General features: G+C 47.1%; 1 non-coding gene across 1 annotated transcript; it reads right to left on the bottom strand.

Moving 5' to 3' along the window:
• Positions 1 to 4121: 4121 nt before the first annotated feature.
• Positions 4122 to 4225, bottom strand: LOC123047774 (small nucleolar RNA R71). The gene has a single exon (XR_006423138.1). It is a non-coding gene; the product is annotated as a small nucleolar RNA R71 (small nucleolar RNA).
• Between the last annotated feature and the right edge of the window lie 11252 nt (positions 4226 to 15477).

The raw sequence follows: 15477 nt of genomic DNA, 5'->3' as shown, positions 1-15477 counted from the left end.
CACTAGTTTAATGGTCACAGTGAAGAAAAGCCATGGATATAAGTTCCGAGTTGGGTTCATGAACCAAGAAGATCGCTACTTTTTTTATGGCCGAACTTGGATAAACTTTCTCAAGTGTTACGGATTGAAAGTTGGCGCACGAATGTTGATGGAAATAGCAGAACCTGTTCTCATCTTCACTGCGATCTTCCACCCCGACGTTGTTCCAATTGTTCATCCATGTTTTGTATCTAGTTCTTGCTTGTTTCCTCGATTACTTCTTAATCCACCTATTCTGTCTAACTAATCACAATTTAACTTTAGAAGTAGCAACGAATCTCTCACGAAGATGCTACTTCTAACTAATATTTTCTTATAATTGGTGGCACGTGTAGGTTTTTTCAGAGTTAAGCAGTCTGCTCGTTTGTTACTCTGTAATAACTCAGCTGTTACTGATGGCACTGAAGTTGACTGGATCTGACATCCACAAGTTCCTACACTTTATTGATCGTCTTGAGGTCCTTGTGGGGCGTTTCAATGGTGGAAGGCCACGTGGGATATGTGTGCCACCGCTGCACTTGTTGAACAGTTCCAACTATGTCGAGAAACTTATGGTACGAGCTCTTTTCTGTTATATATGTTGTTCATAAACTATTGCTTATACACAATTTTACAGCTGTGATCTTCTTGAAACAGGAACTGCCCAGTTCTATTGTTCCTATACAGATGCTTGACCATGGTCGGGTCAGACTTGCGCTTGGTCACAACATGATGTTTATGTCGACCTACTCAATTCCCCTTGGAGGTGAAAAGATACTTATTCATGGGTGGTCTCAAATAATGAAGGCCCGTCCATCTTGGAGAATAGGACAGAAGATTATGTTCATGCTTTTCCATGGCTCTAAAGCGAATATCCTGTTTATTGACCACATTGCGAGATGAAGCCGCTTTCAGAAGGTTGTGGATGCACGGGGTGGCGGTCCTGGGGCTTGGCAGCCTCACACTTGGTTAACTGTAGGCAAAGTAGCACTGTTCGAGGCGTGCTTTGTACGGTTGAACCTGTATAAGTACTCATACTGCTTTCAGCTTTGGTTGTTAAGTGCCCCTGCTGGTTTCAGTTAAGGTTGTTAAGTACTCATGCTGCTTTTACAGTCTGTCATGTTTCTTCAGTCCTGTCTTCCTCCAGCCGCCAATACTAAACCAGCGCCGGCGGGGCCGCCTGCTTCCGCCTCCCACGGCTGGCTGCGCCTCAACACACACATCGCCGCACTACCGTCTCCTAAATTGTTAACACTGATGTCCTCCGCGCGGTTTGGTGCGCTCGCCGCGGCGCCGCCCTATCGCGTTGTCAACATGGTCAACAGAACAACAGGAATCGGCAGGAGTAGTACGTGGATAGGATGACAGTAGGGGCCCATCACGTCAGCGTATGGAAAAATAAAATGCTTCCTCCTAGTGTTTTCCTGACATCTTGGACCCACGTCATTGTGAGCGTATATAGTCAATAGACAAGAGAACAGCACAAGATCGGCTGACACCTGGGACATAGCTGCTCGAGTAGTATTTTTTTTTGTTATTGTTGAGACGGAGCAGGGTTTGAACTGGGCTGTGGCCCGTCTAGCCCAGACTTATATTTTATGTTCACCATGTGACCAGCCCAGCTATTTTTTCTTTGTAAAAATGAGCCCAGTTTATTTTTTCTGAAGAATGCCCAATCCAGACCTACTTATTTTTCTACGCCCTGATGGGCTGCAACTCTTTCAAGACGCCTGCAAATCTTGAAAGTAATATGAAATGGGTTGTAAATATAAAAACTGATGAAAAATTTGCAATTACTTTATAATTTTTTTTCACATTTTCAGATTCCTATTTCACTGGGTGATAAGTATATTTCACATATATAAATTTGGCACTCAAATTTAGCATCTATCGTGATATATCCATCCATTCTTGCTATGAGTTGTGATATATTTGAATGAAAATCATATAAAAGATCATTTACTTGTCATTTGTTTCTTTTGTAGAAAAGTGCGCAAGGCACTATAATCGTCAAGATTTCTACTATGTGGCTAACGAGAAGAGAGAAGGGCTTGTGTGTGACGACAAGAAGTAACCAAAGGGGCTAACTATAGAAGAGAGGGGATCTACTTGGGAAGGAAGAAGATAGTAGGAGGGCCCATGTGCAAACATCAAAATTTGTCGTGAGGGGATCAAAATCCCTAGGTCACCACACAATTCCCCGAGGCCTGGCATCTCATCTCTCTCCCCCGATCCCTTTCTTCTCCACCTCCGGCCGCCGCCACAGCCAGGCCGGCGTGGGGCGCGCCACCAGCTCCACCAGCGCCATCCCTCCACTTCGCCGTCGCGCGTCCCATCAGACACGAGGACACGGGCGTCTGAACCTCCGCGTGAGCGCTCCTCCCCGCTCATTCTCTTTTCTCTCACCGCCCCCTGCTTCTTTCCTCCACTCCTCCATCGCTCTGCAGCTTCTCTTTCCCTTGCCTCGCAGCTGACCCTCTTCTCAATCTCTGCTGCTCCTCTCCATCTCGAAACTGCTACCTCTCTCTTGCTGCTCCCGTTCTGCTGCTCCTCTTGCTGCTGCTGCTTGTGCGCTGCAGCTGCACCTTCTTCTCCTGCCTACTGCTTCTTCTTCTTCCCTGTGTCACTTCTGCTGCTCCTGCTCTTCTCTGCCTCGCCACTATTCTTCTTACATGAACCTCAAAACTGCTGCTGCTCTCTTTCTTTCTCTTTCTCTCACTCTTTCTATGTGTGTGTGTGTAGTTGTTGATAGTTACTACTGGATGCTAGACCAATTACATTCAAATCAGCATTAGCTCTCTATGTGTCTGTAAGTTAGTTAGTGTACTGTTCTGTTCTGAAAAGGTGAAACTTGTGTACTGTTTTGAACACCTAATTTCTGTAAAATTAAGATATGTAATACCTTATAAGGTTCAGATTTTAGTTCTGTTTCGTACTTGCAGCTATAGTGCAGGATTTATATATGGTCTATGTGATTTTGCTTCCAAGTTATTTCTCTATACTAGTTAATTTTCTATTTGTTTGATGTTCAGCTCTTGTGCTCTTTGTCAAGTGAGACGTGTAAATTCGACATTTTCTAGTACCTGTGTTAGCTCCAAGTACCTGTGATATATATACATATGTGTGTGTCTGTGATGTGATACATTTATGTTCTGTCCTGCAATCTTGTTTCTTCCCTCTGTTCATGTTCGATATTTATATTTGTGTCCTTGTCATGTTACATTCATGTCCTTTCACTTCTCTTGTCATTGATGTATGCTCGTATTAGTATTTTAATTTCTCAAGCATTACGGAAATACCAAAAAGACAATGAGTAAAATCTGAATCTCCATGTGCTCTTTGCATTTTCTTTGTCGACGATCATTGGAACAACCTTGTTTAGTGTAGGTTTATTTTCTTGCTTTCATAATCTGAATTGTGTTACCTAGCTTTAGCCAAGCACGATCATCGATTTGCCTAGTCCCTGAGGAGAACACGACATCCGTAGTTTGGGCGCAAAAACCCTGCTATATTATAATTGATCATTTTGGCGCCGTTGCCAGGGACTAGCGTCGAGCGATTATGTTAGCTATAGACTAGGTTTATTTTAGTTTCATGTTTAATTCATCGTGTATTTCTTTTTCTGTGTTTCTTTTATATATTTTTTCCTTGTTGTTGACTAGTATTTACTGTTTATGAGTGTGCGTAGGAAATCTGATCTATTTGCAGGTTGATTGATAGTTACACTTGGTGGAGATATGGCGATGCTTCGTGATGTTTGGATGCCAAGCAGCCAATGCTATTTCACAGGGCCACTTTGGCCGTCTTTTGAGGCAGAAAATTTTGAGCTAAAGCCTGGTCTTATTGCTTTGGTTCAACAACAACAGTTTGGAGGTCTGCTCACTGAGGATCCCTATGAGCACTTATACCGAGTCATGGAGTATTCAGGTACAGTCAAGTACCATGGAGTTCCTCAAGATGCTATCAAGTGCATGCTGTTCTCATTCTCTCTCTGGGATGATGCTCGTGCTTGGTATCGATCCTTGCCATCAAGATCATTCAGTTGGAACGAGATATCACAAGCTTTCTTGGATAAATATTTCCCACTACATAAGTAGTCCGCAATTCGAGATGAGATCCTCAGCTTCGTTCAGCGTGAAGGCGAGAGCTTGTATGATGCTTGGGAGAGATACAAGGCTTTATTCAGGAGATGTCCTAACCACGGGCTCGAGAGATGGTTAGAGCTGCAAATATTCTATAGAGGATTGACTTCGAACACTCGAGCTTATGTCGATATGGCAGCGGTGGAGCTATTACAAACAAGACACTTGATGAAGCTTTTCTGCTGATTGAGAGCATAGCTTTCCACCAACTTCAGTGGTACAATAAGAAGCCCACGTCTGATTCATTGGTTTGCTTGCAACAAATCACTACACCCCAGCCACCAATTCTTACACAGAACCCTGAACCTCTATCTCAGTGTGACAAGATTGAGCTTGCATGGATTATCTTTGACGATGATGACACCATTCTAGTTGACACACACGCTACAGATCATATGGATACTAGTGTTGGAGATTCGGTTTTGCATTGTGATGATTCTTCCATGGATGAGCCAGAGCTGCAGTTAGTTGTTTTTGATATTGAGGAGTCACCTTTAGTTGATATTGATCATGTGCTGCTAGAGCCAGATATGGAGAAGTTCACCTTCGATGATGTTAGCCGCATTGCTTCCTCAACACTTGAGCCTGAGATGGAGAGCTTCATGGTTGAGTATGGTGAGGTGGATTCAGATGTCAAGGAGCCAAGCTCTACTATTTCACTTGTTGACACGAGTCCGGTTGAAATTTCTACTACCACACCTCACTTGGTATCTTCAATTGAGGTAGTTCTGAAGCTTCTTCCTAACTATCTCAAGTATGATCTTAGCTTTCTGGACAAGACATGTCATATCGCTGATATTGCCTATGCCCCATGTGACTTGTTGTTGATACATGTTCCTGATTTGATCAATAGATATACTTATATGATAGGGTACTCTATCGATGACTTAGAGGGCATTCTCTCTGTCACTTGTATTGGCTTGGTTGTTGAGTGTGCTTTCAGGTTTTTGCTTGTGCACGATCCATTACATGCTGACCAGGTTCGAGGTGACATTCCTTGGGACCCTGGTGGACTCAGAGCATGGGGATGAGGAGAAGCAAGGGGGCACACTCGAGGAAGGGAGAAGCTGGAGCAGGCATGAGGATAGAGAAGCAAAAGGAGAAGAGCTGCAGTTGGTGAGGTGATCGAGCGAGTGCTACATGATCAAAGCCCGGTGAGCTGTTTCATGACCCATTCCGAATATATCATCCATTGATACATGCTGAAATCAAATGTTATTTGGGTTGCTTAAGCCATGTCTTAAATGTTGCCCCACTGAATTTTACTTGACATATGGTGCTTGATGAGAATATGTGAACTGAGTGTTGAATGTCTGGTAAACTAGTGATCTATACAATGCTTGCTTTGCTGAAAGTAGTGGAAGTTATTAGTTTTGAGTGCTCAAATCCCTAGTATACTAGAAAACTTAATCATTTTCTGCTTTTACCTCGATACACCTAGATCACCATGTTTAGATGTTGAATTTGTGCTAAGTGTGTTCCCATTGAGAGCAATCACCTAACCACTATGGATTAGCATGCTATGTTCCCTAGATCGGTAGCATGTGAACCAGACATGGAGAAGTGATGATTCCTATTTTTGTGCTTATGTGTTGTTCATTTAAGATAAGTAATAATGAATAAATAAGTCTGACTACCTACAGTAGCATGTCATGTTCCCGGGATCGGTGGCATGTGAAATCGGGTTAGCTTGGGCAGTAATTAATAATAAAAAAATGTAATTGTCGAACCAGGTGTATACCATGTTCTCGGGATCAGTGGTATGTTCCTTTGGGGAGACAAACAAAAAAACTAATAATTGGTCGAGCCAGGTGTATACCTTGTTCTCGGGATCGGTGGTATGTTCCTATGGTGAGACTAATAATAATATAATCATTGCTTTATCTCTGTAAATAAGTGATTTGATCACAAGATTTAATTCCAGTTCATTTTGTTCTTGGGATCATGCTCTCTTTAGGAACCATTTGGCATAGTCATCATTTAAACTTGTTGATCCTCTTTTATCACTGTAAAAGTTTAAAATGGTCGTGCTTACTAGTATCCTACTGCTTTGTAGCAGTCCTAACCATTAATTTTCACTAGCTAAGTCTGAAGCATGCCTTGTTTGGAGATCTATTTTACCAGGACATTCCTTACTCAGTTTACTGTTCATTATCTTGCCTTTGTCATATTCCTTTGCTTGAGGACAAGCAAAGATTTAAGTGTGGGGGAACTTGATAAGTATATTTCACATATACAAATTTGGCACTCAAATTTAGCATCTATCGTGATATATCCATCCATTCTTGCTATGAGTTGTGATATATTTGAATGAAAATCATATAAAAGATCATTTACTTGTCATTTGTTTCTTTTGTAGAAAAGTGCGCAAGGCACTATAATCGTCAAGATTTCTACTATGTGGCTAACGAGAAGAGAGAAGGGCATGTGTGTGACGACAAGAAGTAACCAAAGGGGCTAACTATAGAAGAGAGGGGATCTACTTGGGAAGGAAGAAGATAGTAGGAGGGCCCATGTGCAAACATCAAAATCTACAGTGAGGGGATCAAAATCCCTAGGTCACTACACAATTCCCCGAGGTCTGGCATCTCATCCTCTCCCCCGATCCCTTTCTTCTCCACCTCCGGCCGCCGCCACAGCCAGGCCGGCGTGGGGCGCGCCACCAGCTCCACCAGCGCCATCCCTCCACTTCGCCGTCGCGCGTCCCATCAGACACGAGGACGCGGGCGTCTGAACCTCCGCGTGAGCGCTCCTCCCCGCTCCTTCTCTTTTCTCTCACCGCCCCCTGCTTCTTTCCTCCACTCCTCCATCGCTCTGCAGCTTCCCCTTCCCTTGCCTCGCAGCTGACCCTCTTCTCAATCTCTGCTGCTCCTCTCCATCTCGAAACTGCTACCTCTCTCTTGCTGCTCCCGTTCTGCTTCTCCTCTTGCTGCTGCTGCTTGTGCGCTGCAGCTACACCTTCTTCTCCTGCCTACTGCTTCTTCTTCTTCCCTGCGTCACTTCTGCTGCTCCTGCTCTTCTCTGCCTCGCCACTATTCTTCTTACATGAACCTCAAAACAGCTGCTGCTCTCTTTCTTTCTCTTTCTCTCACTCTTTCTATGTGTGTGTGTAGTTGCAGATAGTTACTACTGGATGCTAGACCAATTACATTCAAATCAGCATTAGCTCTCTATGTGTCTGTAAGTCAGTTAGTGTACTGTTCTGTTCTGAAAAGGTGAAACTTGTGTACTATTCTGAACACCTAATTTCTGTAAAATTAAGATATGTAATACCTAGTAAGGTTCAGATTTTAGTTCTGTTTCGTACTTGCAGCTATAGTGCAGGATTAATATATGGTCTATGTGATTTTGCTTCCAAGTTATTTCTCTGTACTAGTTAATTTTCTATTTTTTTGATGTTCAGCTCTTGTGCTCTTTGTCAAGTGAGACGTGTAAATTCGACATTTTCTAGTACCTGTGTTAGCTCCAAGTACCTGTGATATATATACATATGTGTGTGTCTGTGATGTGATACATTTATGTTCTGTCCTGCAATCTTGTTTCTTCCCTCTGTTCATGTTCGATAGTTATATTTGTGTCCTTGTCATGTTACGTTCATGTCCTTTCACTTCTCTTGTCATTGATGTATGCTCGTATTAGTATTTTAATTTCTCAAGCATTACGGAAATACCAAAAAGACAATGAGTAAAATCTGAATCTCCATGTGCTCTTTGCATTTTCTTTGTCGACGATCATTGGAACAACCTTGTTTAGTGTAGGTTTATTTTCTTGCTTTCATAATCTGAATTGTGTTACCTAGCTTTAGCCAAGCACGATCATCGATTTGCCTAATCCCTGAGGAGAACACAACATCCGTAGTTTGGGTGCAAAAACCCTGCTATATTATAATTGATCACTGGGCATTAAACTAATTTAAATATATCTTCAAAGTACTTTAAATCTGGCTCGACATTTCTGTATTAAAAATAGTTTGGAACCCACAGAAATATGCGAAATTGGCCCTGGCCAACCAAAAAAACGACTGCAATAAATTGCATAAGAAGTTGCCATGAGCTATATATAAATTATTAAAAAAAAGGAGTGGTCTGACTTGTGGGCCTGTTTAGTTGACGCGTATGCAAGATTTTTTTAGTTATTATATACGTCAACAAACGATGCTAGCAGACGTAATCGTTGGATGTCAATCGAATGGCCGTCGTGTTTCTTCAATCTCTGATCTTGTTGCTCTAGCCGCCAAAGCAGCGCCGGCGGGACCGCCTACTCCCGCCTCCCGTGGCCGGCTGTGCTGCCGCGCAGGCCTCAGCGCCCCCTACTACTCCCACCGCTGGCCAGGGCATCCCTCTACTCACCCACACACCCTGTTATTCTGCGGCGATGATAGCCTCACACCGCAGCCTAACCGGTGAACCCTCGTACTCCTCTCCACCGCGGCCAGCTGGGTCAGATCCAGGCCGAGGTACCAAGCCTTGGCGAACTCCAAGGCCGCCCGGACACACGCCCAAGCCGTGGCGCCTTTCCAGGCTTTGAAGCGCCCGACTGCCACCTCCAGCCAGTCGGCAGTCCGACTGGGAGTGCGGGGAACTCGAGCGCCTGGCCAGAGGGCGTCAGCATCTGAGCCCCAACCCGCTGCAGGTGGAGGATCATCTGGTGGGCCGGTTGCAGGCGTGTCTTGACAGCAAGGAGCTGGCCGCCGAGATTCCGGGGCGCGTTGGGCGCAATGTCCACGCCCGCCGCCCTTCGCGCCACGCGCCACGCCTCGATGGCCTGGCTGACAGCGACAGAGTAACCCGGGAAGTACTTTGTGCAAGAAGAAGGTCAAAATATTAGAAGACAGAGGCCGGCTACCGCAGCAGTCGGCGGCTGCTTAAGAAGAAGAAATAAATTACCGTCGATCATGTCCTCGATCTCGCCGTAGCCGTTGGTCAGGAACTTCTCCTTCTCAGCCCAGTTCAAACGTTGAGTCTCAAATTAGGCCTTGAGGGAGTCCTCGCTGTCCTTCAGTTTCTTGAGCTCCGCCTTGTGCCGCCCCGCCTGGGCTATCAGCTCCTTGGTTAGGCGCTTGCACTCCTGAGCCGCCTGGTTGTGCTCCTGCTCCTTGGTGCAAAGCTCGGTTTTGGCCTCGCCAAGGCGCTGCTACAGCTTGGTGGCCACCTCTGCAAAGACAAAAAGGAGGAGACATCAATATTGACAAAATATTAGTGCCAGAAGATTCGGCCCGATTGCTCAACAGTTGGCCCGAATCTCGGGGGCTACACCCAGTGGGTCTGCCCCCGTGAGAAGAAAGATGGAGTGCTTACTCTGGCTCTCGTTCAAGCCGCTGGTCCGCTTGGCCAGCTCCTGGTTCTGGGAGTTTTAGGCAGCCGCGCGGAGGTTGTGGTAGTCCTGCAACGAAGACAACATAAGAAAAAGAAACAAGTTAGCACTAGAACTTGCCTTGAAGTTCTGAGTTGCCTGCTCAGCAGCCGGCCCAGAACTCAGTGTCGTGGTACTAAGTCTGACAGTAAGGGGTACGAATGAGGAGGCAAGGTCCTAGCTACGGCAAGATTGTATGCAAGTGTTTACGATCAGGCCCCTCTCGGAGGAGGTAAAAGCCCTACATCTCGGTGCCCGGAGGCTATCGACTGGATTATATGAGTGTGTGTGTGTGTTACAGGGAGTGCGAACCCTTGTGCCAGAGAAGGGGGGTGGCTTATATAGAGTGCGCCAGGACCCCAGCCATCCTCCATTAGAAGGAGTTCAATGTACATAAAGATTGGGGCGTTACTGGTAATGCCGGCCTTAAGTTCCTTAAATGACCTTAAAGACTACGGAGTGAATGCTTGCCCGTTGCTGTTCTGATTGAATCCTGGTCTTCTGTAGGTCGAGTGGTTTCTTGTACGATCGAGTGGTTGACTCGTCGTGTGACTTTGGGAAGGAGGGGGTACCCGAGTGGTTGATTGGTCTAGTGGATAGCACTCGACGTCTTTATTGGGTACTCCTTGTTGTCTCTTGAGCTTCTTTTCTTCTGGGGCAGTGACCTGGGATAGGGCGTATAGGTCAGGCCTATGACCCTACCCCAGGTCTATATCATCATCATTAGCCCCCGAATGGATTGAGGTCGAGTGTAAAGAAGGTTGAAGTTGATCTTGCTTCGATCCTTGTGCTTCACAAGTACTTACGTTGGACGAAAGGCTCATGTTAGAACTTCGTCCTTGCTTCAGTCGCCTTGATCGATTCAAAAGTTGCCAAGTGAATTTATAGTGTCCTCCATCGAGTGTTGCTTTTGGGAGTGGAATCTTTGGCGCGATTGGTTACGGTGTATCCCGGATCTCACGGGATTCGAAATTTCAGGGAAGCGCACAGGACGGAGCGTGACGTGGTAAGCGGGATGGATAGACATGAGCGCCTTGATCCCCGCGCCACCTTTTTCGCCACGTACCCAGCGCGCGACTGTTGCGGGATTCGACAGGATCGCCTGGGCCCACGCGTCAGCCACTCGGAAGTGGGCCTTTAAAAGGCGACGGAGTCGAGGCGCTTGTACTGTGCGCGTCCATTCTCCCCTTTCTCCTCTGATTCTCCACCGCATCCGGCTCCTCCGCTCTCGATGCCGCCGCTCCACCACCATGGTGAAGGACAAGATGGCGGCGCTGGAATGCGGGAAGAAGGCGACGGGGGCGGCGAAAGGAAAGAAGCAGAATCGAGGGTCGTCGTCGCGGTCAGCGCTGCCGCCTGGGTGGATCCAGGGCGATTGGATACGATCCTCGCTCCGGCAGGATGACTTGGACGAGCTGGCTGAATCTGGTCTGATCGCCGAGGGTGCTGTGCGGCTGCCGGAGGGGAAGACGGAGCCACAGCCGTGACCTGGTGAGTGCGTTCTGCTCGCCACCCATGTCGACCGTGGATTCTCGCTCCCTCTGCATCCTTTTTTCTGGGGTTTTCTGAACTTCTTCGGAGCCCAACTCCACCACTTCTCTCCCAACACTATCACATACCTAGTTGCGTTCGTTTCCATGTGTGAGAACTTTCTGGGTTGTCGACCGCACTGGGGTCTTTTCAAACACATTTTCACTATCCGCTCTCAGTCGGCGAAGAAAGCAAACACGAGTGACAAGAAAACGCATGTTATCCAGATGTGTGGGGGTTTGGGTATCTAGAAGAGGAAGCAGAGCTCTTTCCCTTCCATGACCCTACCTGAGTCGGTCAGGGGTTGGCAGTCGACCTGGTTCTACTGCCAGGACATTGCAACTCCAGGCCAGTCGACTGGACTTCCTCCTTTTTCCTTTGATTGTGTTCAGACCCCTTCCTCGCTGAAAGTGACAACTACGGAGAGGGTGGAAATAAACATGTTGGTTGAGAGGGTGGTCCAGTTGATCAATCAAGGCGTCACCGGCATGGATTTATTGGAGGTATTTCTCAGTCGGTGGATCCAGCTACCCCAAGCTCGCGACCACTCCATGTGGATGTATTCTGGAGCCAATAACACTGCACGGGTTCATCCAGAGGAAGTACCGGCCAAGACTATGGCCCAGTGGTTGAGGAGCATCACAGGAAACAAGGACAACCCCAGAGGCGCTAGGAGAGTCGACCCCTTCAGCGACAGCAACCAACCAGACAAGGTTCAGCCTCCGCAGTCGACTATATTCGTGTACATCTTCCGACTGTCTTCGAATCCGACTGACTTTCACTTGACTTCTTGTCTTGTAGGTTTATACTGAGATGTATTAGATGCCCAATGGCGAACAGATTCTGGAGCAAGACCAGGAGGGAGAGGACAGCGCGGAGGAGAGTGGCGATTGGCAATCTCCAGACAACGAGGACGAGGAGGAGAGCGACGAATCAGACAACAAAGAGATGGTCGACTCACCACCTCGGTCGAAACGTTGATCCAAACTACTCCATGATACAGTGGGTGGGCGCGGAAAGACCATAGCCTCGAGCACCCAAACTCAGAAGCGTACTTGGACTTTGGCTCCGGAGCCAACAAAGAAAGTCGCCAAGTAGCCCAAGGTCGTTCCCCCAAAAGCCCGGAAGACTTTGCCGCGGATTAAGATGGGTGTTCCTGTTGCCTTTGGGTGAGTGTTCTTTCCGTGTTTTCTTCCACCGACTGACTCTTCTGTTCTGACCGAATGGATCATACACTTTTCTAGCCCTACCTCCGCCACAACTGATATGGACGTTGACAAGGCCCCAGGTGACGAGGAAGCCGATGACGCGGCCACCTCCAGAGCTAATAAGTCCGCTCGACTCGAACTTATTCTTGTCGATTGAGATGTCGGTCAGTTGAATTTCATATGTTTCTTTTTGTTGCAGCTCCTCGAGATGTTGTCGTGCTTCCAGATGAAGAAGAAGAAGAATAAGTGCATCTGAGGGAGAGGAGGAGGAGGGGCAAGGGATCAAGAGGGAAAGCGCCTGAGGTTCAGGTCCCTCAGTTGACTCTGGTGCTTGAGACGGTGGTCGAGCAATCCGGAGATCCGGTTCAGACCAACGTCATTTTCGCTAACCCGTTGTCGAATGATCTCCCATCAGGGTCGACTGCTCAGACCCCTGCTGCTCCAGTACAACTCCATGGGTCCGACCCAGTGGTTGCTTCGACTGCCTTGGCACCATCGCTCTTTGCTACGTACCAAACTCCAGACGACTCGCCAAGTGCCGCCAGGGAGGCTCTTCTCCATGCGAATCTTGTGATGGAGCAGGTGAAGGTGGTGCATGAGGCCAGTCAAGTGGCTTATAATGCCAGCATCGCTCTGCAGATGAACGTCAAGGTTAGTGGATTCCCGACTGATCTTTTTGAATAATGAAAACTGTCATTGTTGCTTTGCTACCCATATGTGCATCTACTATCATGGGTCTGTGTTTCACATCCAATCACCCACTGGGGTGTGTCTGTCTTAGAGTTGAATAGGTCTTCTGCTTCAGTCGCCTTAGGTTGAGTCGAGTGTTTGTCCGATCCAGTGGGGGCACGCAGAGTGCACCCACTGGGTGTAGTTCCCGAGACCACGGATGACTGCTGGCAGTCGATTGGGGTCTGAGAATCTCCTCTGTTGTTATTTTTTTGAACTCACGCTGGGCAGACCATGTTGAGTATTGATCCGAACCAGTGGGGGCACGCTAAGTGAACCCATTGGGTGTAGTCCCCGAGACTACTTTTGAATGTTTTAATTCGGCGGTAGTCTTAGAGTAACTTTCACTATGATTGTCTTTTGTTTCTGTCGACTGATATATCTCACTCGCCGACTGCAGAGGTCTTGTGATCTCAGGGCTCAACTTTCTGAACTGAACAACAAGCAAATCGGCCTCATTCTTGATCTTGAACTGGCAAAGAAGAATCTCAAGACTGCTCAGGATGAAACAACTATCATGGGAGGTAACCAATTGTCAACTGTCCATCTTGTGACTCGCGCTTCTCAGTGTTTTTCTTTCAGTCTCTTTGAACTGAGTGACTTCACTCAAACAGATGTGTGTAGTGAAAACCGTCAACTTCAAGCTCGTCTGAAGAATGTTATTTCTTTAGAGAAAATGAAGCAGACTCTGGAGAAGAAGGATCAGGATCTTGCTGCTGCCCAGAAGGAGGCGCGAGAGAAAATAGCGCTTGCTGATAATAAGCTGGTTTTAGTCAGCAAGTTAGAAGAGGAGAACTCTAAGCTGAAGACCACTGTCTCTGATGCCAATTGGGAGGTCGAGCAATTGAAGAAAGACAAGGAGAACTTAACCAATGAAGTTGGAAACCTAAAAGCCAAGAAGGGCGAGCTGGAGTCCTATCTCGGACAACTTGCTGCAAAACTGGTCTTGAAGCTTGAAGGTATTATTGTTTGACTAATTTGCTGCTGTCGATTGATACGCCTTGCCATACTGTTGACTCACCATTTTTTTGACTGTGCAGAACTTTGTCAGGAGGTCGAGACGGGTCTCGACCCCATCAATTGTCCTGTTAAAGATGATGTTGCGATGAACTTGCTATGGTTGGAATCACGCATGGACAGTGTTGTTGCTTATCTTGCCCGACTGAAGGCAGCAATGACTCGGGTTGATGCTGAACTCTGGCCTCAGGCGGAACTTTCACAAGATCTCGAGTCGTTGATGACTTGAGTGAATCAGATTCTTGGCCGAGTGCAAGAATGGAAGAAATCGTCTGCTCGCTATGGCGCTGACGTTGCCCTGTCGCTAGTCCGAGTGCACTGCAAGGATGCCAGAGAAGACAATTAAGCTGGCGGCAATCAAGTTTGCGAACACCAAGAAGCACACTTTCCAGTCCTTTATGGACACTTTCCTTGAAGCTGCCACTCGCATCACAGACAGCATTGATCTTGACAGTTTCTGTGATCCAGCAATCCCTTCTCCTAACGAGTGACCAAAAAACATTATGCCCCACCCTTATTTGCCTCGGAATGTCGAGTGATTATGTAATCGTTAAACTCTTTCAGGCTTGGTGCCTGAATACTTCTGTCCGCTGCGATTCTGAACTTTTCCAGGGTTTATCTAAACTTGGATTTCTTTGAATATCATGGCTTCTGCTTTGTTTCTGATTGTCTTTCGGTTCCGAGCGGACTTGGTCTTCTCACCCTTTGCCGAATGAAAGTACATTGTACCTGTGACAGAGCTCAGACGCAATGTTCAGTCGACACCTTGCCGTCCTTGTGGATAGGGACGGAACACTGTACTTGTGGCGTAGCTCACAGGTGGTGCTCAGTTGACGCCTCGTCGTCCTCGTGGATAGGGACGGAACATTGTACTTGTGGCATAGCTCAGAGGTGATGTTGGAACGTCACCTCGTTGTCCTTGCGGACATGGATGGAACATTGTACTCATGGCGTACCTCAGAGGTGATGTTCGATTGACACCTCGGCATCCTTGTGGATTGGGATGGAGCGCATGTTGTATTTGTGGCGGAGCTCAGAGCATATTTGTGACTTAGGCGATTACGGGTTCGCATCTAAGTCCCCGAGTGGGAGGATTGTTCTCCACTCAGAATGTTTTATCTTAGGCGATTACGGGTTCGCAGCTAAGCCCCCGAGTGGGAGGGTTGATCTCCACTCGGAATGTTTTTAACTTAGGCGATTACGGGGTCGTAGCTAAGTCCCCGAGTGGGAGGGTTGCTCTCCACTCGGAATGTTTTTAACTTAGGCGATTACGGGGTTGCAGCTTCGCCCCTGAGTGGGAGGATTGCTCTCCACTCGGAATGTTTTTAACTTACGTGATTACGGGGTCGCAGCTAAGCCCCCGAGTGGGAGGATTGCTCTCCACTCGGAATGTTTTTAACTTAGGCGATTACGGGGTCGCAGCTAAGCCCCCGAGTGGGAGGATTGCTCTCCACTCGGAATATTTTTAACTTAGGCGATTA

This window comes from Triticum aestivum, chromosome 2B, assembly GCF_018294505.1.
Source record: "Triticum aestivum cultivar Chinese Spring chromosome 2B, IWGSC CS RefSeq v2.1, whole genome shotgun sequence".
NCBI classification, from domain to species: Eukaryota; Viridiplantae; Streptophyta; class Magnoliopsida; order Poales; family Poaceae; genus Triticum; species Triticum aestivum.
The sequence above is the reverse complement of the archived record's forward strand: the minus strand, read 5'-3'. Positions and strand labels throughout refer to the sequence as shown.